Source organism: Ananas comosus, linkage group 8, assembly GCF_001540865.1.
Source record: "Ananas comosus cultivar F153 linkage group 8, ASM154086v1, whole genome shotgun sequence".
NCBI classification, from domain to species: domain Eukaryota; kingdom Viridiplantae; phylum Streptophyta; class Magnoliopsida; order Poales; family Bromeliaceae; genus Ananas; species Ananas comosus.
The window spans coordinates 9,602,256-9,613,354 of NC_033628.1; the positions used below are offsets into that span (position 1 = coordinate 9,602,256).

General features: G+C 35.1%; 1 long non-coding RNA gene across 3 annotated transcripts; it reads right to left on the bottom strand.

Moving 5' to 3' along the window:
* Window positions 1,230–3,177, bottom strand: LOC109714390. Of its 3 annotated transcripts, none has more exons than XR_002217359.1 (5): window positions 3,013–3,177; window positions 2,686–2,752; window positions 2,521–2,588; window positions 2,341–2,403; window positions 1,230–1,259 (listed from the first exon to the last, which is right to left on the bottom strand). It is a non-coding gene; the product is annotated as an uncharacterized LOC109714390 (long non-coding RNA). The 3 variants fall into 3 exon arrangements; XR_002217358.1 differs by having other exon boundaries at window positions 2,686–2,755; XR_002217357.1 differs by lacking the exon at window positions 3,013–3,177 and having other exon boundaries at window positions 2,686–2,834.

Here is an 11,099-nt window from a genome sequence, read left to right on the forward strand (position 1 = left end):
ATATCTATGATAAATTATCATTTTAGATAGAGAACGGAATTAATAAATTTTTTTCAAGTAATAACGCGATAAGGGTTTATAGGTTTACTCATAGACTTCTTATTTAAAAAAGAAAAAGAAAAAGGTTCTTTGCTTATATAAATTAAGGACATATGACTGCAATTTAGCCAAATTGAGAATACTTTTTACTAAATTTGTATGGGCGGGAAAAAAAGGTAATCTATGGTGTGTTTGGTTCGAAATCGGGTCGATAGGTGGCGGATCAAATGAGAATAAAGTGGAAACGGAATCGAAGTTATTTTATCTATTCTGTTTTGGTCGCCCAGGATCGGTGATGCATTCCAATTTATCCGGTGTTTGTTAGTATGGTATCAGAACGAAACAGATTATAATCTATATATATATATATATATATATATATAAAACTAGGCTAGAATACTATCAATAGCACCAAGTTGTTGGTGCTATTAGCTTTTTAGCCCTTGGATTGAGAAATGCGTTGTTAGGATGATGTGGGCCCCATAGGGTTGAGTGGGTGGTTGGTTGAATAGTATAATCTAACGGGTAAAAATAATCAAAGGGGTTAATCTAACGGCAGATAATTTGATAGTACCAAGTGCTTGGTTCTATCGATAGCATAGCTAACTATATATATATATATATATATAGGCTGGAATACTATCAATAACACCAAACTATTGGTGCTATGAGTTTTTTAGCACTCGGATTAAGAAATGTGCGGTTAAAATTATGTGTCCCCCCTAGGATTGAATGGGTGGTTGGTTCAATAGTATAATCTAACGGGTAAAAATAATCAAAGGGATTAATCTAACTGTCACGCCCGGGTACCAGCGGAAGCATATCCGGTACGTGCACAGACCCGCCATATACCTGCAGTATATAAGGCGTCTACAAGCAACAAGTCGATAGGAAGTAAAACAAGAAAGTCCTATCCTGATATCAGAGCAAAGTACAAGTCGATATACAACGAGTATCCAATCCAAGTCAATATACAAAGAGTATATAATCCATGATCTCAGCAAAAAGGAGAAGTAACACCACTATAATCTCAACCCCGAAAGTAAAATATACATTATGGGTATACAAAAGGAATAGGTACAACGGTGGTCTCTCTATACATAGGGACATCACCCTTGGCCGTAGCCCGAGTAGCAAGGTGATCGACTAGCACGCTCCTAGTAGTCCCTAGCTAGGCGCGACTCCCTTGCCACGATCCCTAGCCTCTCCTGTAACAGGCTCTGTAAAAACAACCACCAAAAGGGCGTGAGAACTATTAACAATAGTTCCCAGTGGGTAAGCCGCCAGCCTCGGCGAATTACACCACTAGGCTCAAGATGTACAGAATGGAAATAAAAGCAGTAATTTGCATGATATATTTTCAATGCTAACAATTCATAAGCCAATGTTAACAAATAATGAACATGTAAACAACATGTGATCATAGCATCAACAGTAATGAATTAACTGAATGATAGAAGCATGGCTACTACTATAAGCATAAACGTAGCATAAGTGTGTAAGTAACTACTGTACACTGTAACTGGTAATTATTCATTACTGTCCAATTTCCTTTAGCACTTTCCTTTCATTCACAGGGATCTACTCAAGGTAGTCCAGCTTGCGCCGCGCCTAATGGCCCCGTGGTAGTATACACTCCCCACGGCAATCCACTTCGGCACCCAATCCCGCACGGGCGAGCAACTGTCGCGTAGGCCAACTCCGGAGTGCCGGCTTGTAGGGAGCTACCCTCACAAGCGTGTGCGAATGAGCACGATGGCAAGCAAGCAAAGTCCATTATCCACATGTCTCAATTTTCATATTTTCACATACAAAGTTCAGAACCCTCGATCCTCTGATCGGAATATCAATACACAAATAGTAACAAAAGCTAGTATCCACTAGATTGTAAACATGTAAGGGTAAAGCTAAATCACATAGCATTATAATCTTTCCACTAGTATGGCACTATCAACATAGTCATGAGCATGTCATAGTTCCCTATGTTAGAGTCAAGAGAATGTCATTGTTCTCTACAAAGTCACGAGAATATCATTGTTCTCTACTCTACCAAAGCATCATTAGTATGTCCAATAGTTATCTTAACTAAATATAAACATAAACATGGGCATAAAGACACTTATGCATGAGTACTCTCTACTTCATAGAGGTTCTATTCAATCATATGTATACATATCAACACTATAATATAGTGACTCGTCTCAAATTCTGTATCAATCATAAAAGCATACAACTGTATCAATTCTATAGTACATATAGAACATAGGGGAGCTCCACTTGCTCTGGTTAGGTCAAACCCACCTAGTACTAGGCTCCGATTATCCACAAGAAGTCCCACAACGGCTTAACGAAGCCCCAATGCTGCTGAAAAACGAACGTCAAGATCGGATTAAATCTACGGCCGAAATGTCCGATTTCGACCTAAATTCCACTTAGTACAAAGTAACTCTTTAAATCCCTGTTTTGGGACTAGTGTAATACCTCAAGAGACGTCTCCAAGAGCTCTCACAAGTCAACGAACGATGATCCAAGGCTCAGTCGCACTCTTGCTGCGAGCAAAATCAAAACGGCATCAAACTTGTCATATATTAGCAACTTTAGTCGGAATCTTGCAATTTCAGCTTCCTAACTGAAATTCTTACTTACCTTAGGTTAGAGTACCTTCTAAACCAGCCTCCCAGGTCACTAAGATAGCTTAATAAGATTCGCAAACCTGCTGCGAAGAAAAAAAGCGCAAGCTATATCAAGTTGCGGCAAAAACTCGCGTTTAATTCCAAATTCACTTCATAATGAACTAGGTTACACAATCAAGCTTAAAATAGCTGATCCCTAATCTAAAGAGGTTCATTCACAGCTAATTAACTCATATTTACATGCTGAAAACCTCAGTTTCAAACCGTTGAAGCAAGAACCCAAAATCAATACTCAAAACGACAAATAGAACATCGATAACGGAAAAGTTGAGCCGATTACCTTCTCAGACTTCCCACCAGTGAGCTACTGGTTCAGGGCTGCGAAAAGCCTTCCAAAATACTCTCTCACGCGTCCACATAAGCTCTGCGACGCTCGCAAACAGCGAAGAACAAGCGCGGCGACGAAAATGAGCAAAATCGACGATTTCTTCGTAGAGAGAGAAAAACCCTAGAGAGAGAGAGAAAAAGAGAGAAGGAAGAGCACTTCTCTGAGCTCACACATGCATATCTGAACATCCCTGGTCGAGCTGGGGTCTAATAGATAGGGATCAAGTGTGAAATTACCAAAATACCCAAACTGCCACGAATCTGCCAGCTTGTACCGGTACAAGGTGATGGCTGTACCGGTACAGCAAGCAGAAAATGCTGATTTTCGCCAGTTCAACGCACTTTCTTGCTTTAAGCATTCCAATCATCCTCTAACTTATCCGCAAACTTGTTCTAACCTTTTAGAACATGTAGGAGTGATCCACACACCATTCCACATACTCGAACTCCGCAATTTGCAAAAGTTCAGTATATTACACTAACGGTAGAAACTTGATAGCACCAAGCGCTTGGTGCTATCGATAGCATAGCAGCCAGACTCTATATATATTTATATACATAACTAGGCTGGAATGCTATTAATAGCACCAAGTTGTTGGTGCTATTAGGTTTTCGGCCCTTGGATGAAAAAAATGTACGGTTAGGTTGATGTGGGCCCCCTAGGGTTGAGTGAGTTGTTAGTTAAATAGTATAATCTAACGGATAAAAATAGTCAAAGGATTAAATCTAACGGCGGAAAACTTGGTAGCATCAAATGGTTGGTGGTATCGATAGTATCCCAGACGAACTATATATATAGACACACACACACACACACTCTAAGATTTAGAGTTGCAAAATTTAGCTCATATTCAACTCGTTCATTATATGAGTAATCAATCTCGAGCTTATTTCGAGTTGAATGTGAGCTGGTTTGCGAATAGCGAGCTGGATTGCCAGCTCTAGTTGCAGTGTGTACAGTTTTAACATATTAGCTCCTTCTAGAAAGATTTAGAGACCAAAGTTAATCTGACTCCTTTTCTTTAATCGCAAAAGATAGAGTTGGTGGCGGCGAGAAACACATTGCCACCTTCGCGAGCTGACTTGCCACCACTAGTTACTACATTTAGAAAGATTTAGAGACCAACATTTAATATGAACCGTTTCCTTTAATAGCAAAAGACAGAGTTGGAGGCCACGAGAAACACATCGCCACAAACGTCACAAATTATATGGCATGAGTCACGGCGCAGACTAAAACAAACAGAATGAAAGCCCCAGTCATGGCTTTTTAGTCCTAGCACTAGCATGGCCTCATTAACGAGTATCATTGTCGAGGACCAAATAAACGACGACTCCTTTCTCTTTGGAGACTAAATTAATTAATGCTACATTCAAAAAAGAAAGAAATAAAAAAGACGTATAATAATTTTAGTGCCTCACAAAAATTATTAAACAAAACAAAACGAATAAATCGGGTCACGTTTTTTGTTCATTGTCGTGGGAACATTTGAAACTTAGTTATACATGGGACATGGTGCTTGATCTTATTAATTTCATCTACCTAATGAACAATGCCAACATGCTTGGGAATCACCAGCGTATCCAATATTCACACTTCACTTTCAGGACTACAAATCTGCAATAATTTAATCGATATCAGAGGACTAGTTTGAATGTCGAAATAAGTTATTCAACGATAGTTTGCTTAGTACAAAATTATTTCTATACAATTAAAGTAAGGAGTTGATTTTCTTGCTTTCAACATTTATGACTTGATAAGATATTTACATTCTACCTATAAGATAATTTATCTTTTCCAAAGAAATCATTTGAACGCAAAATATAATACTTCCTTTTAGATATTTGCTTACACTTTTCATCTATCAAATGTTAAGGTCCAATTTGGGTGCATGAATATCTTGTTTGATACATTCTCTTAATTTATTTAAGAAATTCTATATTTAGATGATGAGATTTCTGATCAAATATATAAAATGTAATATCATATTCGACCTTCAATTTATTTATTTAAGATAAATCACTTTGTAAGTAAAATATATTATCCTATCAAATTATGAATAGCAAAACATTTCAAGAAGTAAAAAATCAAACTTTCTACTTACAAATATATTAAAAAAATATTTTTATATCGAATAAGTTATCACCCGACGTGCTGGTAGGAAGCGCATGTGCACCAGTCGCATTTAAGAGCTCAGCCATAGTGTTCACGAGTTTCGACCTAACGTAACTCACCTAGATTAGGCTTATTATTAGGTCTTTTGCTGTTAGGTCCTGCTGCGAGCCGAATTCTTCAACCGCTGACCCGGTCAAAAATCCTCGAAAGAAAAACGTGTGAGGAGATGAAACGCCTACGAATCATGGACCTCGAAGTTTGTGCTCACCGCAGATCAAGTGATTCGGTTGATGAGAGATCGGATCAACCGAATTCGATTCAACACAACAAATTCGGTTCGGCTAGATCAGCCGATCGAGTGTACGGATTGTACAGGAATATCTAATTCGCCTGAAGAGTCGAAAAGCTCATATATTGTTCAAAATCAGAAAATATTTATAAAAGAGGGTACGCTACCATGACGTACGTTCTCAAAGAAAAGTCTACTCTACAAACTACTCTTAGAAAAGACAGTAAATATGAAAAAAGTAAAATAATTACAAGTATACTACTCCTAGAAACACGATAAATGTAAAAATTAAGTATGTAGAAGTATTGAAAATGTAATGATTTTCTCATTCATCGGAGAGAAAGACCCCTTTCGCAAGCTTCGGAATTACTATTTATAGTGATATCTTCTCAGCCCGCATTATTGATTAGTTTTAATAGTGGGGAGAGTGCTGTAGCCATGATCACGTAAGTTATGCTCCACTTCTCAACCGTTCCCGCCTAATTTTTTGACATCAACAGGTCTATTGTACATCGCACTCAATTTAATTTATTAGTCTTTTGTGCCTATTGTTACGGAGTAGACAGTTAAATATATTTTAGTCAATAATAAATGGCCAACAATATATATCCACAAAAGGACAAAAAGTTTGTGGGCATCGCCCCCAAACAACTTGTTTGGGGACGATGCTGATATATAGGTACCGCGTCAGGTGCCCATTGCGACCCTCGGAAACAAAAACAAAAAAGAAAAAAAACTGTCGGCTCCGATTTTTTAGAAAAAGAGAGAAAGAAGCAAGTGAGAGAAACAGACGGTCACAATGGGCGCCCGCACATCATGCGGCACCCATCGGCTCCGTCCCCAAACAAGTTGTTTGGGGATAGATGCCCACAAAATTTTTGTCCTTCACAAAGTGGGTACGTAAATTGTTTACCCCTAAACATTAAAATTTTCTATATGTTCCTACAAATTTTAAAAACTTGCAATTATATCATTGGAACCACTAATAGATACTTGTCATATTTTAGTGTTATGACTATTTTTCTATTATTGTGGATGGTAGGATCAAGCTTTCTTGCCTTTTATATATGTAAATTAAGGCTATTTGATCAGCTTCAGTTTCTTTTAAAATGTTTTTTATTGCAAATTTTATAAAAACAATGAAGCAAATGAGAGCAAAATAATCTCTTAAAATATAATATATGGTGCATTTTGACTAGTCAAGAGATAATATATGGTGCTTTTCTAAGTTCAATATAAAGGAACAAAAATGCTATATTTTCACTTTATAAAATCTCTATATATATTTATTATATATATATATATATTTTTGTTTCAGAAATAAAAATATCTGCGAAAAAACATCAAAGTAAACATCACGAGTTCAAACCACACCAAAATTGAAAATGACACGTGAAGAAATTTTCCAAGTTCATACGAAACTCTCTCTCTCTCCCTCTCTCTCTAGATCTCTCTCATAATTAGTTGATCTTAATTGAGTGACATTGAACAAAACAGTTAATTTGGCTGAACCCGAGCTTTTAATTTTCGCTTAGGCTTCGCTAAGCTACAAAATTTGGTCCAAATAACTCAGCTGCAAAATTAATAAGATCCATTTGTCGACATAAAACTTGGAAAAATTCTAATCCCGCACCAGAAGCTTCACATAGTTGGTCAAGTATGATGGTCTCACCGAACTTGTCATTAACTTTGACTCATTAACTTTGACTCATACGAAAAGTAGTACACTAATAAACTAAAGAATAGAAATGGATTCATCCAATTCAGTGATTGGTTGTGAGAGCCTAAGATTTATGCATCACGGACAGTTCTATAAGCTTCGAGCGGTCGTGTCGGATACGCGCACGTCTGTGCCAGACTCGTGTCCAATGCCGACATGCAATAAACGTGCGTCGTCCATTGCGCACTCCATTAAATATTTTATTTTATTATATTTTATTACACATATATAATATAAGATGATAATTTTTTTACTTTTGATGAATGCATATATATTTTTTTGAACAATATAAATTAATCATGTATGGTGAAGAATTTATTTTCTTAAAATATATAAACTATGCGGGAATTTTATTAACTTTTATTTCATTAGAAATATAATAATATTTTTTCAAAAGTAATATTTTATATATAATAAATATATGTTACTATATATATATATATATATATATATATATATATATATATATATAATTTTATATTTTACGCGGTATTCATATCCTAATTTTTTGAAAGCCGTCGAGATATATTATATCCCATTTTCTCTGTCCGTATTCGTGACGCCTAAATTGTGATTTTATTTGCAAATTTATTTTGTTAATGCGCTGACTCTTCCTTTGAGATAGATCTCTCTATGCTATAGTTAGTGTCTTTTTTTTATTTGATTAATGATCAACTAAACCCAGTGGAGCCTCGTACTCAAGCACTATAGTAGTACTGTTATTAGCTAGCTATTCATTTCATGTCACCAATTAATTACCGGGCTTTTAAATAGACAAAAAAATATAAAAGCTAATTGATTCAAAAGTTTAAGTTGTCAGAGAACAACACAGCAATAGTTTGCTCAAAAGGCATATGTACTAAGTTGCTTCATTAACACGACGACCCACACTTATAAGAGATGTCGATCTCGCGTACGTGTAGTCCATAGAATCGGGTCATACGTATCGGGCACGAACTTGAATTCAAAGATGTAAGGTGGCTGGACAAAACTTGCTCTCCCATTATAACTCACAATTTGAGTTCACATTGAATCCATCTCTGGATGGTGCCAAGCGTAGACCAAAGGTCTTCGTGAAAAGATGTCTAGAGCTACTGGATAAAATTTTCACTAACAAGGAGTTCTCGAAAAAGAAGATCGACTAGCGTGAGCCGTCAAAAAAACCCTAGCTTACACACGACCCCATCGACACCGCATTCAAACATCCCGAACACGTGCAATCTTGTATAATGTTCTAAGTCACAGAGACCATCGCGTCGAACTTTATCATCTGTTCTGCATGTCAACTCTTCTAGATTGGGTCTCTCATCAAAAGTAAAAAAGAATACTAAAAAAAAACTTCTAGATTGAGATTGAAAAGATGGTATATGTGGAAAGAATTAATCTACTTAGAAAATACCCTTCTCTGATTTTCATCCTTTGTGATCTTTCACTTTCTATTATTAAATGCCGTGATTCGCCATATATTTTCATTGAGTCTTTCATATTGAGATTTTAAAGATGCGATGGAGAGCCAATTACAGAGCGCTGCGCAAATATTCTTGCGCATGGTGTGAAATGTAATAATTTGATTTGATCGACGATTACGATTCAATTTGTTTGGTAATTAATTAATTAGCAGATTAATGGGACGACCGTCAACATGCGACTGCATAAGCTGCCGTTCATATTACTGCTTTGAAATTCGGGTTGATTGTGGAGAGATTTTGTTGTCGACACCCTGCTACTTCCAAGCTATATATGTGGAATACATGTACGTAATTAAAGAACGTGTGGCTACATGCAACAGCAGTTCAAGGCTACACGTCAAAAAAAAAAAAAAAAAATCTACAAATATCGTTGATATCCCTCTAAACTCATATATAAAGATTAGAGATTAAATCTAAATGAATTAAGTTTTATACATTTTTATTTTTATTTTCTTTTCTAATTGAGAGCTGATACAATGGAATGGTACTACAGGTTCCTACAATTGTAGCATTTCAATTTAGAGGCAAATAAAGCTGCTACGCTGAGAGCTAGCCAGTCTTTTCAGAGCGTGTTTGGTTTAAATTTTTTTAAAAAAAACTCAGGGCATAATTAGTTTTTTTAATTTTCTTCAATAAATTATTTAATAATTTTATTTCTAACATTTTGATTTAATTTTTGGAATCAAATTTGTGATTTTAGAGACTCCAAAATCAGAAGCAGCTAAAAATGCATGCTTCCGAAAATTTGATTCTCACAAAATTGGACACTAACTCAAATTTAAATTCACATTTTTTATTTTGATTCAAATTTTAACTTTTTAATTTAATTTTGAATTTGAATTTAAAATTTATATTCAGATTTTTTTATTTGAATTTTGAATCCAAATTCAGTTTTTCATTTCAATATTGAATTCAAATTTAGATTTTAAATTCAATTTCAAATTGATATTTAAATTTTTAATTCAATTTTTAAATTCAAATTTAGATTTTGAATTAAAATTTTAAAGTTAATTTTATATGTTTTTTTTCAAATTTGAAATTTAAAGTCTATATTTGAATTTGAATTTTAAATTTAAAAATTTAAATTTAAATCTAGATTAGGAATTAAATTTCAACTTTAAATTCAAATTTATATTTTAAATTTTAACTTTAGATTTTTTTTAAAATTCAAAATTTTAAAATTTAAATTTGATACTTTGAATTCAAATTGTAAAATAAAATTCAGCTAAAAAAAACATTACATGCAAAAACAACAAAAAAGGAAATTACCAAATAGCTTATCACATGCAAATAACTTATTTTTGTTAAAACAAAGTGTCCGAGAGATCAGTGCAAATCTGAAAATCAGTGAATGCTTGACGAACGATGGATGGAGTTAGAAAAAAATTCTAAGAGGTAACCCAGCAGTTAGAAGTGGTGCTAGGTCAAGTATGTTAGCTCTTAGGATAAGGGTTTCTGACTTCAAGTTAGAACATAGACTGGATGATATTATTTCGCGAGGGGGCACTAATGGAAGATTCTTTGTGAAATCAACTTATTCAGTGCTAAATGATAGGGATACGAGGGATGCTCGCACAAATTATGGAGACTCGAAATATTCCTGAAAGTGAAAGTGTTTACATGTCTCATCCTGAAGAAAAGAACACCGTCAATGGATAATCCCCGAAAGAGAGGTTGGATAAGAAACACATTATGCGCAACTTGCGGGGTTGAAGAGGAAAATGTGGGCCATTTATTCAGGCAAAGCGTCTTGGTAGATTTCTGATCATGATGACTTTAGAGGGGATTCTTTTGAGGGATTGAGAGGACGATGTGAGATTTGTTTGGAATAGGTGGATAGTAAGGAACAGTGTGATGCCACATCGAATTAGTTTGATAGGTCTGCCTGCTTGCTAGTGGGTAATTTGGGATGTGAGGAATAGTGTGGCCAATGCTGACCCTCTTTTGGCGATTGACAAGATCAAGCGATTCGTGTCCCAAGAGGCAGAATTTCTCTCGCCTAATCATCATCCTTCTTATTTATTTTTTCACTTTATTGCTTATTTACATTTTGACTAAGGCCTATCAGCTTACTCTTGTTGCTTAATTTATTGTTCTAATGAATGGAGCATGTAGTATGCTATCTTTTCTCAAAAAAAAAAAGAAAATAAAGTGCATAGTAATTCTACTTATCCGTAATGTAGAATTTATCTCTACCAATCAATAACTACAATTTACTAATCGCTTGAAGAATAGGATCCACTGTAGAATAATTTTTCCTTGTGATTTGAATTTATCATACTATATATATTCAACCACGCTATCTAATCTTTGAATTACCATTTTTTTTCAAAAAATTTAAAAGGAAAAAAAGCACTCAATACATTGAAGGCCTATTTGCATAAAAAGAGTTCACGGATTTCGTTTTTTATCAAAAAAGCATCATCATTTTAGATTTATAGACACA